This window comes from Octopus sinensis, linkage group LG19 (genome assembly GCF_006345805.1).
Source record: "Octopus sinensis linkage group LG19, ASM634580v1, whole genome shotgun sequence".
NCBI classification, from domain to species: Eukaryota; Metazoa; Mollusca; class Cephalopoda; order Octopoda; family Octopodidae; genus Octopus; species Octopus sinensis.
The window spans coordinates 31,878,308-31,894,672 of NC_043015.1; the positions used below are offsets into that span (position 1 = coordinate 31,878,308).

The 16,365-nt window shown below is 39.4% G+C and overlaps 1 protein-coding gene and 1 long non-coding RNA gene across 3 annotated transcripts in view; one reads left to right on the top strand and one right to left on the bottom strand.

The window, feature by feature from the left end:
- LOC118767129 overlaps positions 1-13,095 on the top strand; it is a 138,495-nt gene extending 125,400 nt beyond the window's left edge. Inside the window, exon 3 of the long non-coding RNA XR_005003026.1 lies at positions 12,886-13,095. This is a non-coding gene — a long non-coding RNA (uncharacterized LOC118767129). The remainder of the gene's footprint in view (positions 1-12,885) is intronic.
- The window catches only part of LOC115222097 (serine/threonine-protein kinase PAK 1), a 217,639-nt gene that overhangs the window by 187,462 nt on the left and 13,812 nt on the right, over positions 1-16,365 (bottom strand). The window lies entirely within an intron of this gene.

Here is a 16,365-nt window from a genome sequence, read left to right on the forward strand (position 1 = left end):
TCTGGTTCGCCAGTCTTCAGTCAAATCGTCCAACCCATGCTAGCATGGAAAGCGGACGTTTAAACGATGATGATGATGGAAGATTTGAGAATGTTTATTGATTTCTACAACCATTTCAACCCCTCTAGCATCGATCCCTCACAGGTAGGATGCTGAACATTTGGTTTAGGTGTACCTGTTGGTGTAGATGTTCTCCTCCGGTGATAACACGTGTGTGTGTGTGGATAGAGAGAGAGAGAAAAAGAGGTGATACTGTATACACCTATAAGAACTCCTCCTCACTGCTTCATCCAAAACAATTTCCTGTCTCAACAACACCAACTGATCGTTTCAGTGCAATAGGACAGCTTGATCGGGGAGGTCAAAATATAATGGTCAAAGTCTTCTTCTTAAGTGTGAGGGGTACATTCAAAATATTACATTTCACAGAAGCAAATCAGAATCTATCTATCTATCCGCTCAGTCGAAGTCGACTCTCGGTCACTCGTTAGATCAGTGTCCTCCAGTCAGTTCTATCCTGGGCCGCTTCTTTCAGATTGACTATGTCCATTCCGGTATCTCTCTTGATGGGGGAGGGGGGGCGGATACCGGAATCAGAATCATGTCACGGAAAAAGATCTGTTGTAAACCTATAAAATCCATGCCAATACGGAAAAAAAATGTTAAATGACAATGATGGCAATGATGATGAATACAGTGATATTGTCAGTTTGTCTGAGATGCCCTCAGCTTCATAGTCTTACAAGTAGCACAACAACAGGTGTCAGCTAAGACAGACAAAGCAGGTTCTGGACCAGCCAGCGGTGAGGACATGACACATTGATGGTTAAGAAAACAAAGAACAAATGTCAAATGGTTCGGTTACTGACTGGAATAAGATGTAGGCTAAGAGAAACCTGAATTGGAAGTAGTCTGCTTGTCTCAAAGACCTGGTGTTGACATGGAAACTATTTAGAGAGACATCCGGGGTGGGGTGGGGGGAATTAACAGGGTGAGAGAGAGAAAGAAGATGTGTCATGCAACTGGTGTGAAGGTGAGAAAAGATTTGACAGACAGCAATGGTAGTGAATTGGTCGATAGCTGTGGTGGTGGTGGAGAAAACCAAAGTGATGGAGGAGGAAGAGAAGTGATGGAGGAGGAAGGGGAAGTAATGGCTGTTCTTGAAATCTCTGTTGTTTAGCTTCCCCGTTAAGGCCTTATTGAATAGACAGCCAATCAAAGGCATCCTAATAGTGAGAATGCAATCTATTCTTTATTAAACCATGTGCAATGTATAAAGAACACTATCCAATGTACGCTTCTACAGATAAATATGTAGGGTGAGATATGAGAGGTTTAGCTGCTATTTCTAGCAAGTTGAGAGAGCAAAAAAGTTTCCTAAAAATTTTTTTTTTTGTTTTGCTGACCCCTGCAGTCCTTCAGATGGAAAAAGGCAAACTGTAATAGCAGCAGTAACAAACATCCAAGCAGACCAACTTGTGTGTGTGTGTGTGTGTGTGTGTGTGTGTGCACGCCCGCATGTGCGTTTGTGTGTATACACACACACACACACACACACAAATATATATATACATCTGCGAGCTGGCAGAAATGTTAGCACGCCGGGCGAAATGCGTTACCGTATTTCATCTGCCGTTACGTTCCGAGTTCAAATTCCGCCGAGGTCGACTTTGCCTTTCATCCTTTCGGGGTCGATAAATTAAGTACCAGTTACGCACTGGGGTTGATGTAATCGACTTAATCCCTTTGTCTGTCCTTGTTTGTCTCCTCTGTGTTTAGCCCCTTGTGGGTAGTAAAGAAATATATATATATATATATATATACATACATACACATACATACATGCACCCCCCCCCATATATATACACACAATCTTGCATGCACATGTATTATTAATTTCAGGCCTTGTGTCTATAGTTGAAAGGGATTTGAGAATGACCCTGAAACCATGCGCTTAGCAAAGCAAGCTTCTTGACCATACAACCGTGCTAAGGAATAATTTACAGCTATTAAAACAGCAGCTGTTAAACCCCCAGACCAATCCCGGGTAAGCAAACCTATAAAGAGAGGCATTCCAACCATGCCCATTCTGACATTTTAGGATTTATGTAATAAAATTATTTTGGACCTTAGCACACAGCAACTTACTGGTAACCACAATGTGTCAATTTATGAGAATTACAAGTCTGTATAGTGATGTGGAGAGTGTGTATATGTGGTCTGATCAATAAGTATGCGGACTGTTGCCATAGTAACGAAGCTAAAGCACACAGAGTGAAACCGCTTGGCACAGATTCACCCTGAACTCTGCTGTGCATGTGCACTAAGTTTTAATGTTCTAGCTCACTTTTGCTGTTTACAGCAGTGCTTGGAAGGAAGGTGTGTAGCGTGTGATGATTGTCACATTGACCACGACAGAGAAAACTGAGCAGTGAATCTGAATCAAATTTTGCCAAAAACATGGCGATACATGCTCAGAGGCCTACGTGAAGTTTTCAAAAAATTTTCTTCGTTCTCGACACAATCAAGATCTTGTGCAACTGAGACTCAGTGTCTTTTTGGTCAGCTGAAAGCAGTTCTGGCACAAACTTGGCAGACACGTGTCTTATACCCAAATCTTCAGTGATAATGGACTGAACTGAACCGTAACTAATCTGCACATCTTCTGATAAATCACAGATGCTGATTCAATGATTTCCTCTCACAGTTCCATGAACATCTGCAATGTTTTTCTTAGTTCTGCTGGTTGTGGCTCCTCCAAAACATTTTTCGGCCATCTTGGAAACATTTGAACCAATCATACACTTATGTGCGGCTCATACACTTTCTACAACTTTGTACAGGCCTCTGATCAGGTATCACCATGACAAACTTCCTCTGTCATGGTCAATGCAATGATCACACGCTACACACCTTCCTTCCAAGCACTGCTGTGAACAGCAGAAATGAGCTAGAATGTTAAAATTTAGTGTATGTGCACAGCAGAGTTCAAGGTCAATCTGGGCCAAGTGGCTAAACTGTGCATGCTTTAGCTTTGTCACTAAGGCAACAGTCCGGATACTTATTGATCAAACCTTGTACAAATATGTGTGTGGGTTTGTGCTAGTAATGGGGTGTCTAAGCTGGTTTACTGGATTTACAATGTTAACTCTTTAGCATTTAAACTGACAATATCAGATCCAACCATATATACAACCTGTTTAACCCTTTAGTGTTCAGATTACTGTTAAATGTAATACTTTTTCACTCAAATTGTTTTGAATTAATCATGCATTATCTCATAGCTTTGAGGTTTCAATGACATGATTGTTTATTTTTAGAATGTCAATGTAGGTTAGGTGTGAGAGGCTAGATATGGCCAGTTTGAATATAAAACATGTAGAATATATTGGGCCGGATGTGGCCGGTTTAAACACTAAAGGGTTAATGATCAAACTGACCAGATCTGCCTCATCACACATACCCTGCAATGTCATTCTAAATCTAAACTGTTACATCATTGAAATCTTGAAGCAACAAGATAATGGATGATTACTTCAAAACAATGTGAATGAATTAACATTACACTTGAAAGAATAATGTGAATGCTAAAGGTTTAATTTGTGAGATATTGAGCACAAGCGACTTAAGAAAGATGTCAGCAGGTGTGTACTTTGATGGAATGGTTACATGAATATTATAGAGATAATCTAAGTCAGTGGGTAAATGCTTGGGGAAAGGTACAAATTGTGCTTAAAGGTGGTGGTGGTACAGGTACTCAGAAGACAGATGAAGTGAAAAAGAAGAAGAAGAATTAAGGTAACAAACCTGGAAGAATTTTGTCTTCTCACTGCTGAACACACATGATTGAAATTTATGGTGAGGTGTTGTATTGCAAATGCATCAAGCTCAGGTGAGAATGGAAACCAATAATAATAACAATGAAAGCTGAAGGTTTGAAGAGATGTTTAGTTGTAGCTAGACTACAGGAAGAGGAGTCTGACAGCAAAAATGAAAACGCGATAATGATGGTGTTGAGAAACAAAGAGTAGAGAACGTTTCATTCCATGGGTAATGTGAGCTTGGAAGAGGAACTGAATGAGAGAGAGACAGACAGACAGACAGAGATAGAAAGAGGGGGGGAGAGAGAGAGAAAATTGGGGTGATGACTAAGAATTGAAAAATAAAAAATTGGAAGAGGAGAGAAGCAGAGAGGAAGGACTGTATAGGTAAATGAGGGGGGGAATAATACGGTGATGGGGAAGAAGAGGTAATTTTGAAGTGTTAGTTAATTGTGCTAATGATTAAATTCTTTTATCTCTTCTAATTAACGGTATCAATTTGAGCTGACAACATCATATCTCAGCAGATTACCCAAGTTAAGGCAACGCCAGGCTTAATTGTTGGTAAAAGGTTTTTAAAATAATTATCGCGGTGAGGTCAAGCATCAAAGTGTGAATTTATTGCAGACTGGGGATGGCAAAGTGAAAATCTCTCAGCATTTTAATGATGCTGGGGTACATCGTTTCACTGGTGAGCTGGATGCTAGAATTTCAGATAAATTGGGCAAAATGCATGATAAAAGCCATAGACACAAATAAAGCAACGTATATTTGGTTGGTTCCTATTTTGTACGATAAGATTACACAACCATTATAACTAAAGATAGCAGTCACGACAAAGTCTTTCGCGAATAAGAAATACCTTCTGGGCAATGTGTGTTCTATGAAAGCTTAGCATTGAAATAATCCGTCTTTTCTTCTTTGTGTAATAGTGTTATTCTGAGATAAACTCAGCCATTAGACAACAGAAACAACATTATTATTATTACTATTATTGTTATTATTATTACTATTATTGTAATTATTATTACTATTATTGTTATTATTATTATTGTTATTATTATTATTATTACTATTATTGTTATTATTATTACTATTATTGTAATTATTATTACTATTATTGTTATTATTATTGTTGTTATTATCATTATTATTATTATTACTATTATTGTTATTATTATTACTATTGTTGTTATTATTATTACTATTGTATGGTGTTATTATTATTATTATTCATCCTGATTAATCAACTTTTGTTCAAATTGGAAAAGAAGAAAAAAATATTCCTTAGAGTTAGGTTACTTTATAAGAAGAAAATTATTTATATAAAAAAAAATTATAAATTTGAAGAGCAAGAGTGAGTGTGTGTGTGTGTGTGTGTGTATGGGTTTATCAGCAGATTGAACAGCATGTGAAAATATTTGAGAAGGAAAAATGAAGTAAAGAGCCGTACAAAGTTTGATATTCAACATTTCAACTGACTTTGACAATAGACATGACTAGGGTGAACTTCAATCAGGATCTTGAAACAAATATCTGATTTCAGTGGGAAAGAAAGAAATACAAAAGTATATTGTTAGATCAAATAATATATAAAACTTAAAACTTCATGATATATTCACCCAACCAAACCCTCTTTTTTTTTGCTGAAAAAAAAAGACACAGAACAGAACACAAAAAAAATCTGATTCCTGCGCTGAATAAAGGACATCATGAGATAAAATAAGCATTAATTTGCTCGTATTATTTCTGAGATATATTTCCTTTCAAAAATAACAATATTGTTAAGACTGAGAGAAAGAGAAGGAAAGAAAAGAAAAGAAAAGAGAAAAAAAAAAAGAAATTCTTTGTCATTCTCCAAATCTATAATTCTTTGTTCTTAATCTTTCCTATGAAACATTTTGGAACTGTCTGATTTGAGAGAGGAATATATAGACGTGTGTGTGCATGCACGCATGCGTACATATGTATGTGTATGTATATACGTACATATATGTATATATATATTCATATGTATGTGTGTGTATATATATATATATATATATATATATATATATGTATGTATGTATGTATATGTATATATGTACGTATATGTGTGTATATATATATTCATATGTATGTATATGTATATACGTACATATATGTGTGTATATATATATATTCATATGTATGTATGTATATATACATGCACACACACTGCTACAGTGAAAGTATGGATAAAGAAACTGTTGGCTTTGATCTTCACTTACATCATCAGCAGTTATTCAGGGAAACGGTAAAAGAGGTTTGAAGTAAAAAAAAAAAACAATAATAAAAGGTGGCCAAAAAATGTAAAACATGAAAAATTTCTCTCAAGTTGCACTTATAAGCAGGACAATTCTTGTCCCAGTTAACCAAACTACAGAAATAGGTACCAAGACTTCTGGGAATAGTGATCTGTTCAAAGAATCAGATTCTTATGATGCACTAAACATTTGTGAATCTAAAAATGGACTTCATGTGCATTCAGCTCTGTTGGAGACAATTATTTATCAAAGTGCACAGACTAATTCTGCTTTGAAATCTAAAAGAAACCTCCACACGTACAGACATGTTTAAAAGTGCAGGAATAGCCATGTACTTAAGAAGCTAGTTTTGTAACCGTGTGGTTCTGGGTTCAATCTCACTCAATGGCACTTCAGTCAATTGTTTTCTTGTGTAGGTCAATAAATGCCTTAGGTTGATAAATAAGTACCAGGCAGATATGACTACTGGGATTGCTAAGAGACCCAACTAAAGGAGAGGGGCTTTCTCCGTCCGGGTTGTGGATCCGTGGAATAAGCTGCTGGACGAGATAGTGAAGATGCCGACGACTGCTCGGTTCAAAGTCTCTCTTGACCAGAAATGGCCTGAACTCTTTGCATGAACACCCTCCCTGTACATAACTCCATGCCCCCCTACATGGCATTGCTTTTCGCTTTTTGAGCCAAAAAATTAACTTAACTAAAGATTCAAGGAATATGTTTATAGTTATAGATACTGACAGTAAATATTTAACAATTCTAGCACATGCACAAATACATAAAATATGGCTGCGTGCTTAAGAAGTTTGTTCCACAACCAAATGGGTTCAGATTTGGTCCTACAACAAAGCATCTGGACAAGGGTCTTTTGTCAAAGCACCTGACTGATCAATGCCATGAGGGAATTCGATAGATGGAAACAGCAAGAAGCCTGTTGTGTGTGTGAGAGAGTGTATTTCCCCCTGCTGTTTTCTATAAGGAGAGCAAGAAAAGATAATGCAGAAGTGGAAACAAAGGAAAGCCAAAACCCAGATTTGTCAACATTGCTAAATGAATGACAAGATGGTACGCAGAGGTTTGGAGGAAATTATTGTGTTTCAAAGCTACATTGCAAGAACAAAGCCAAGTCCCAACCTAATTCTATCATCTGACTTGACAATAAATTCTTAGAAGGTGGCGAGCTGGCAGAATCGTTAGCACGCCAGGCAAAATGCTTAGCGGTTTTTCGTCTGCTGTTACATTCTGAGTTCAAATTCCGGCGCGGTCGACTTTGCCTTTCATCCTTTCGGGGTCGATTAAATAAGTACCAGTTACACACTGGGGTCGATGTAATCGACTTAATCCGTTTGTCTGTCCTTGTTTGTCCCCTCTATATTTAGCCCCTTGTGGGTAATAAAGAAACAGGTATTTCGTCTGCCGCTATGTTCTGAGTTCAAATTCCGTTGAGGTTGACTTTGCCTTTCATGCTTTTGGGGTCGATTAAATAAGTACCAGTTATGCACTGAGATAGTCCCTTTGTCTATCCTTGTTTGACCCCTCTATGTTTAGCCCCTTGTGGGCAATAAAGAATTAAATAAATTCCTAGTAGTTGAGTAAACTGTGCTTCAAAAACGGCAGTGAAGATTAGGCAAATTGAAAGAAAAGGTTTTAAAATATGAAGGAAGAGTTGGTGTGAGGCACAAGAATGACAACTACAGGGTCTTCAGGAGTGGTGGAATATCATTGGTCTGTAGCTAAATCCACGATCTCCCACCTGGCTGACACTGGACTTAGTAAAGACAGTAACTCAGTCAGGTAGGGTTAATAACCACCAATCATGAACTACAAAGAAAGTCAGAGAATACATCACCATGCATATAGCAGACGTATGTAAGAGAAAGACTACAGCTGAGAGTGAAGAACCAATATCCTCAGTGAGAAGTAAAACAAACAGGTGGCTGTGTAGTTGCTTGGTTATAGTTGTACCCAGTCAGGTGTGACGGCAGGACGTATAGTGTGGACAAAAAAGAACCTGGATATTCTCTAAGAGAATCGCTTTTTTTCTGAAGGGTCTCTATGGGTCAATGTTGACCATGCCTCCACACACATTTGTACAAGTCTGGGCAAGATTTTTTTTTACAAGAACTGGCAAGTGCTCATTCATGCAAGACTCTTCTTTCCATGACACTGATGTTTATCCATAGGAAAGGCCACCAAGTCAGACTAATACAGCCTGCAATGTCACTGTCACTGCAGATGTTGCTGTCAGTGCATGGCTCAGTGGTAGCAAGTTCAATTCCTGGACTGGGATGTGTGTTGTGTCCTTGAACAAGACACTTTATTTCATGTTGCTCCAGTTCACTCAACTGTAGAAATGACTTGTGACATCATTGGTGCCAAGATGTATCAGCCTCTTTACCTTTCCCTTGGATAACATTGGTGGCATGAAGAGGGGAGATTGGTATGCATGGGTGACTGCTAGTTTTCCATAAACAACCTTGCCAAAACTTGTGCCTCAGAGGGGAACTTTCTAGGTGTAATACAATGGTCATTCATACCCCTTACCCTAATGAAAAGAGCCAGAAGAGATACAACAAAGTATCATGCCTGACCCTCAAATAGTCTCACCAATCAAGCCCCCTGGATTGGTACCTTTTCCTTTCAACTTTGAATGGACAAACAGCAAAGTTGAACTTGGTGTAATTTGAAACCAGAGTGCAGGGAATTGGAATAAATACTGCAAAGCATTCTCTCTAATGCACTAATGACTCTGCTAATTAAATAGAAGGAGTGCTACTGTCAGAAGGTGCCAAAATCACATTCCTCCTCAAGCAAAAGCTGATGAAGGGAATGTCACACAGTGCAAATTGCATGTAAAACATAATTGACATTTATTTTGCTTGTTTCAGTCATTAGACTGCAACCAGCTGGAGCACCACTTTGAATAATTTTTAGTGAAATGAATCAAGTCCAGTAATTATTTTTCATTAAGCCTGGTACTTATTTTATGAGTTGCTTATTGGTGTTAGGAAGGGCATCCAGCTGTAGAAACTCTGCCAGATCAGATTGGAGCCTGGTGCAGCCATCTGGTTTGCCAGTCCTCAGTCAAATCGTCCAACCCATGCTAGCATGGAAAGCGGACATTAAACAATGATGATGATGATGTTGTTGATGACGTATGTCGAACCACTAAGTTAAAGGGATGTAGAAACACCAACACCAGTTGTCAAATAGTACTGTGGGACCAACACAGACCCAAAGACACATGCGCACACACATACTCACACAATGGGATTCTTTCAGTTTCTGTCAACCAAATCCATTCACAAGGCTTTGGTTGGCCTGAAGTTATAGTAGAAGACACTTGCCCAAGATGCCACAACATACTGTGTGTATATCAAACATACAGCATATTTAGTTGATTAAGTTCCAGAACAATTTTGATTTAAGGCATTCCAGTTGTAACCACTTTATCTTTTTTCTTTTTATTCAGATATAGTGTTTCTAGAATCACATTTCTAGAATCCAATTTCCATTTTTTTAATGACAATAAAAAGGTGAGATTTAAGGAAGATCTAGTTACATTTAGCAGTAGAAGCTCCCTGGTTGGTTTGTTCAGTAAACATAGAGGTGAGAACAATGAGGTCAGAATGGTTGGATTTTTATTTATTATATATATATATATATATATATATATATATATATATATATATATATATATATATAGATATATATAGGGAGAGTTTACGAAAAAATCAAAAGATGAAGACAGGTGGTGTACAAAACAAACAGATGTATTAGTACAACGCTCAGGAATAGAAAAAGTCTTTTATGTTTCGAGCCTATGCTCTTCTACAGAAAGGGACACAGAAAAAACAAGGAGAGAAACAAGGAGATTTATATATATATATATTAGAAACGTGATACTAGTTCAAGCTATTGTTTTGGCACCCTACTACAAATCCTTAGCCATAACAGCTAAAACAAACTAAAGAATCAACACCAATATATGATGAACTAAATGACTATAAATTGTGAGACAAATAGAGGAGAATTTTATAAAATGACTTCTGAAATAAGCTGACCTCAGCAGAATTTTAACTCAAACTGACCTAAGTATAACCAGGTAATTATCATATTTGTTCACTGTTTTACCAATTCCACTACTCACTATAAACAAAAAGTGGAGTCTGTAATGTTGATGCCTTTACCGAGGAACACAGGTGAATAATGATTTCTTACATCAGTACAAAACCAAATATTTACAAGGGAGCAGGGTATGGTCAGTAGAATCTCACACGAAACTAAACTGTTGGTACTTATATTATTAACTCTTACAGAGATAAAGAGCACAGTCGGTTAGGACAAGGATTTGAACTCAGATGCAGGCATGACAGTGTGGTCAAGAAGCTTTCTTCCCAACCATGTGGTTCCAGGTTCAGTTCCACTGCATAGCATTTTGGTAAGTGTTAGGCGGCGAGCTGGCAGAAACGTTAACACGCCGGGCGAAATGCTGAGCAGTATTTTCGCCTGTCTCTGCGTTCTGAGTTCAAATTCCACCAAGGTTGACTTTACCTTTCATCCTTTCGGGATCGATAAATTAAGTACCAGTTACGCACTGGGGTCGATGTAATCGACTTAATCCGTTTGTCTGTCCTTGTTTGTCCTCTCTGTGTTTAGCCCCTTGTGGGTAATAAAGAAATAGGTATTTTGGCAAGTGTCTTCTACTATATATAAATCCAGGCTAATCAAAGCCTTGTGAGTGGATATCAAGCACTAGGTCATTCTTATTTGAACAGAGGAAATCCAATTGTGAACAACTCAACTTTTTAGATATCAGAGTCAATGTTTTCAAATGTAAACTTTATTTAACCTTATCCAGCCCAAATATTCAACCTGTTTTATGTTCAAACCAGCCTGATCCAGTTTATCACACCTACCCTAAAATGCTATTCTAAAAATAAATGACATCATCGAAATCTGGAAGCTCCAAGATAATGCATGATTAATTCAAAACAATGTGAATAAATAAGCATTACAATTGATAGAGTAATCTGAATGCTAAAGGGTTAAAATAGTCGTATAATTTGAGGGTAATTTGGCTACATTTTCTAGCAGGCCAAATGACTGAGTAGAGGCTCCCTCATTACATGGTGCAATGTGTTAAAGAACTATACTTACAGTAAGGTGCACATTGCAGAAGAGTGCTGTATGGAGGTGCATTTTCTAATGAGGTACTTATTGTCCAGCATGCACCAGATAATTATGAACACAATTTTAGCAAGCCACGGGTGGAATAGAAGCAGCTAATTATGAGGTTCCTCCAAAAGATCTCTGGAGTAACATTACTCGACAGACTGTGGAACTCAGAGGTCAGGGAGTTCTGCAGGTTGAGAGACTACTTCTCAACAACAAGAGGTCATAGCTCCAGTGCTATAACGTGATTAGGATGTCATAGGAAAGAATTGCAAGACAGATTCTTCAAGCTGAGCCAACTGGCTGTAGACCTAGGGGTAGACAGAGAACAAGATCATTGGATAACAGCCATAGCTTCGGTTGGTCATGGTTGGGAATCTAGACAGGGAAGTCTACTGAGGGTTGCTTCTCATCAGACCATGTGGAGGAAGTAGCTGAGGACTCTAACCTTATGATCCTCCCAGGGATGGTAGGCAGAGAAGATGAATGGATGGATAAGTGGAAGGCAATCTAGCAATCCTATACAAAGTTCATCCACGTTAAGCACAGGCCTGGCTGTGTGGTAAGAAGTTTGCTTCTTAAACACATGGTTCTGGGTTCAGTCTCACAGTGTGACACCTTGGGTAAGCGATTTTTTTTTCTTTAGCCCTGGGCTGGCCAAATCTTTGCGAGTGGATTTGGTAGACAAACTGAAAGAAGCCCATCATGTGTGTGTGTGTGTGTGTGTCTGTCTGTCCACTACCATTACTTGACAACCAGTGTTGGTTTGTTTGCATCCCTGTAACTTAGCAGTTCGGCATGAGAGAAAAAGTACCAGGTTTTAAAAAATAAGTTGATTAAAAATTCTTCAAGGTGGTGGTGCCCCAGCATGGTCACAGTCTAATGACCAAAACAAGTAAAAGATAAAAGATTACTCTGTAAGGAGCACAGGGTTGGTTTCTTGGTATCTCTGGTAAATACATTCCTCTATGGACTGGATACCAGACCATCGCAGGATTCTCTTTTACTCTGTTACTTGTTTCAGTCATTTGACTGTGGCCATGCTGGAGCACCGCCTTTAGTCGAGTAAATCGACCCCAGGACTTATTCTTTGTAAGCCTAGTACTTATTCTATTGGTTTGCCAAACCGCTAAGTTACGGGGACATAAACACACCAGCATTGGTTGTCAAGCGATGTTGAGGGGACAAACACAGACACACACACATATATATATATATATATATACATATATACGATGGGCTTCTTTCAGTTTCTGTCTACCAAATCCACTCACAAGGCTTTGGTCAGCCTGAGGCTATAGTAGAAGACACTTGCCCAAGGTGTCACGAAGTGGAACTGAACCCGGAACCATGTGGCTGGTAAGCAAGCTACTTACCACACAGCCACTCCTACGCCTGTCTGGTAAGTCATTACTCATTTCTACAGTTGAGCAGACTGAAGCAATAATGAAATGAAGTGTTTTACTCAAGAACTCAATGCACTGCCTAGTCCAGGAATTGAAAAAACAATCTTACAACCACGAGTCCAACACCGTAACCCACTAAAGCCATGTGCCTCCACAATCTTATATAAAGTACACCAAATTTTGTTTTCATTTCTGTTTCAGACATGCTGGCAGTTGTCAATGTGGCAGAGCCCAGTCTACAACAGGAACTGAGAAGACACACAACATGCTTGTAGCTCTGGCAGGCAGCTGCAGCAACTTATAAGATAACCACCTGCTTCTTGAACACAGCGAAATACTTCACCTTTCAAGGTCAAGAGCATGTACTCACAAGACGGTACTTCACCTGTGCCAACCCACCTAGATAACGTATACCAGGTAAATGAAAATAAAAGAAAAGAAAAATACCTAAAAAAAAAAAAAAAGAAGGAAATAGGTTTTCCGAAAAGTGATACATATGTTCAACTAGATATTTTCTTTTGTTTGTTTCAGTCATTGAACTACAACCACGCTGGGGCACAAGCTCAAATGGTTTTAGTTGAACAAATTGACCCCCAACCCTTTATTTTTTTAAAAGTCTGATATCAAGTCTGTCAGTTTTTTTTTGGTGAACTGGACAATGCTGAAGGCAGAAGAGAAAAGAGTGAGCTCTTTTGAAATGTGGGGTTACCGCAGAATCCTTAGAGTGTCGCGGACTGAGTGAAGGACGAACAACTGGGTACTAGAAAAGCTCAGTTGCGAGATGATGCGTCGGCAAAACATCATGAAGCGGAAGCTACGGTTCTTTGGCCACGTCATGTGCCGAGATGGACTTGAGCAAACGATCATAACTGGCAAGGTGAACGGCGGACATAAAAGAGGCAGACCACCCCCACTTCTTAGCTGAAAGACATCGCAGCCACAGGATTGTCTTTATTCTCAGCTGTCCATGGGGCAGAGGACAGGAGAAGGTGACAAGACATCGTGATGACCACAGCATCACATAGTGCAACACCTGACTAGGATGATGATAAAGGCTACAGGAGCAATCCAACACCTGATGTCAAGTGGGTGAGGGGAGAGAACACACACACACACAGACGAGAGGCTTCCACATAGTTACCAGTGAGTAAATTCACTCACAAGGAATTGGTCAGCCCAACACTATAGTAAAAGACACTCGCCCATGTTGCTATGCAAAGAGACTGAACCTGAAACCACACTGTTGCAAAGGATGCTTGTTAAATACGCAGCCAACCTACACCTTGATGTATTTAAATCGTTGGCATTTGAACTGGCCCCCATATCCAGCCCAAATATTCCACCTGTTTTATGCTCAAACTGGCCAGATCTGGTCTCTGACACCTACTCGACAATGTCATTCTTAAAATAAACAATCACAGCATTGAAATCTTGAAGCTGCAAGATAATGCCTGATTAATTAAAAGCAACATCATCATCATCATCATCATCGTTTAGCGTCCGTTTTCCATGCTAGCATGGGTTGAAGCAAACCATTTGACTGAGTAATCTGAATGCTAAAGGGTTAAAAAAACAAAAGCCACAGAGTCTATAAAACCTCTCTCAACCTCAATGATGACCTTGAAAGTGACTGACAAGAAGTGACCGTATGCTAGAATAACTTGGTTCTCGTTCGGGTTACCTATCATATCCACAAGGGAAATCTTTGAATGAACCCTTGGCAAAGCAGAGTTGCTGTTTGGTCTTTCTTTCAGCTACTTCCAAAGGGAACATGTCATCTGTGACCAGGAGAGAGAGAGGGAAACACTTTCAGCAATTAGGCACTGTCCGGATGGCCAGGTTTGTCCAGCAGACCAACTCAATCAGAGCTATTGCCAAGCAGCTCGAAGTGGAGGAGTCCACCTTATGATGCATACTGAATGAGGACATCATGTAAAAAGTCCTACATGAGAAGACAGCCCATGTGATCTAGTTGAGACAGAAACTGAGCAAGCTTGAGCACCCCAAGAAACTCATTATGGTCTGGTTCTTCACCGAAGAGAACTTCAACCAGGACCAGAAGGTGACAAGGAGGACCAACAGATGGTTGTGTGGAGGCGCAATGGCCCAGTGGTTAGGGCAGTGGACTCGTGTTCGGAAGATCGCGGTTTCGATTTCCAGACCGGGCGTTGTGTGTTTATTTAGCGAAAACACCTAAAGCTCCACGAGGTTCCGGCAGGGGGTGGTGGCGACCCCTGTTGTACTCTTTCACCCCAACTTTCTTTCACTTTTTGTAGTGGAGGCACATGGCCTAGTGGTTAGAGCAGTGGACTCGCTGTCGAGGGATCGCAGGTTCGAATCTCAGACAGGGCAATGTGTGTGTTTATGAGCCACAACTTTCTCTCGCCCTTTCCTCCTGCATCTTGCAGCTCACCTGTGGCGGACTGGTGTCCCACCCAAGTGGGGAACCTATACGCCAAGGAAACCGGTCCTTATGAGCCTTATGAGCTCGAGAAGGAACAAACAAAACAACAGATGGTTCTGCATGGACATCATGGAGGTACTCATGATCACACACAAAGTTCCTCTTGTTTCTGATTGTGCTGAATGTTGAAGTAATTAGAGCCATGTCATATTGTCTCACTTTTTCCCCCCCACAAAGCTTCAGGGCCAATGTCACCACCTTATATTGTGCAGAACACAATCGTCAAACCGTGGATCTAAGAGTCATTCAAAGAAGGCCATGTGTGTCCCAGCAGAACCCTGCCCCCTACTACACGAGCCTCTCAATCCTGGAATGGCAAGCTGAGAGATTTTATGATCATGTGACAATACGTAGAATCACTGGACAGCTAAATCTAGAGCAGCACCGAGAGAAAACCAAACCAGCAGCTCCACTAAACAAAGGGTTTGCTGAAAACTGCCATCGTAGGTATGATGGATAACATGCAACAAGAATCACTCGATCCTGGCATACAGCTACTTCCATGGCAGAGATCGTTATAGAGACTGACAGTGGTTTTATAAAAGAACCAGATTGTTTAATATATTTAGTTTAACACGTTTCATTTTTCTGAAAACAACTTTTCTTTCTATTCAATATCTTTGTTTTTCTCTTTAATTTTGTCTTAATTTACCTTATTTAGTAGGTAGAATACATTCCAAAACCTTTGGCTTTAAAGCTCCTATACAATATTGATTTTTCTGAACCAGGGGTGGTCACCTCAATAAAAACACTTTAAATTAAGCAAATCCTAAATTTATTTGAATAATTAAATGAAATTCAAGTACCTGTAGATTGGAATAAATTAGTGCAAAATATAAGAGATTCCAGACAATCTGTGTCTGGAAAGTCAGTGTAGTGTCTGTACTATATTCTGACGTGGTACGTGTGATGATGGTGAGGTACTGTACATCAGGTATGGTATCTGATGTAGTGCAATATAGGTAACAGAACACTGTACAACATAGTGTGCTGTAGTTGGTATGACAGTGTAGTGTGACATGGCTAACGTGTAGCATAGTGTAGCAGAGTGCAGCTAGCAAGGTGTGACACAGTGCAATTAATACAGTGGAGTGCAGCTGACTTAGCCCAGGATGGTGTCATGTGGTAAGTCATGGTTGAACAACTGTTACACAAGAGCAGAGGAAAGGAAACTTCTCAAAAACAATGCCTCTTATTCTACGGGCTTCGGCTGTAAG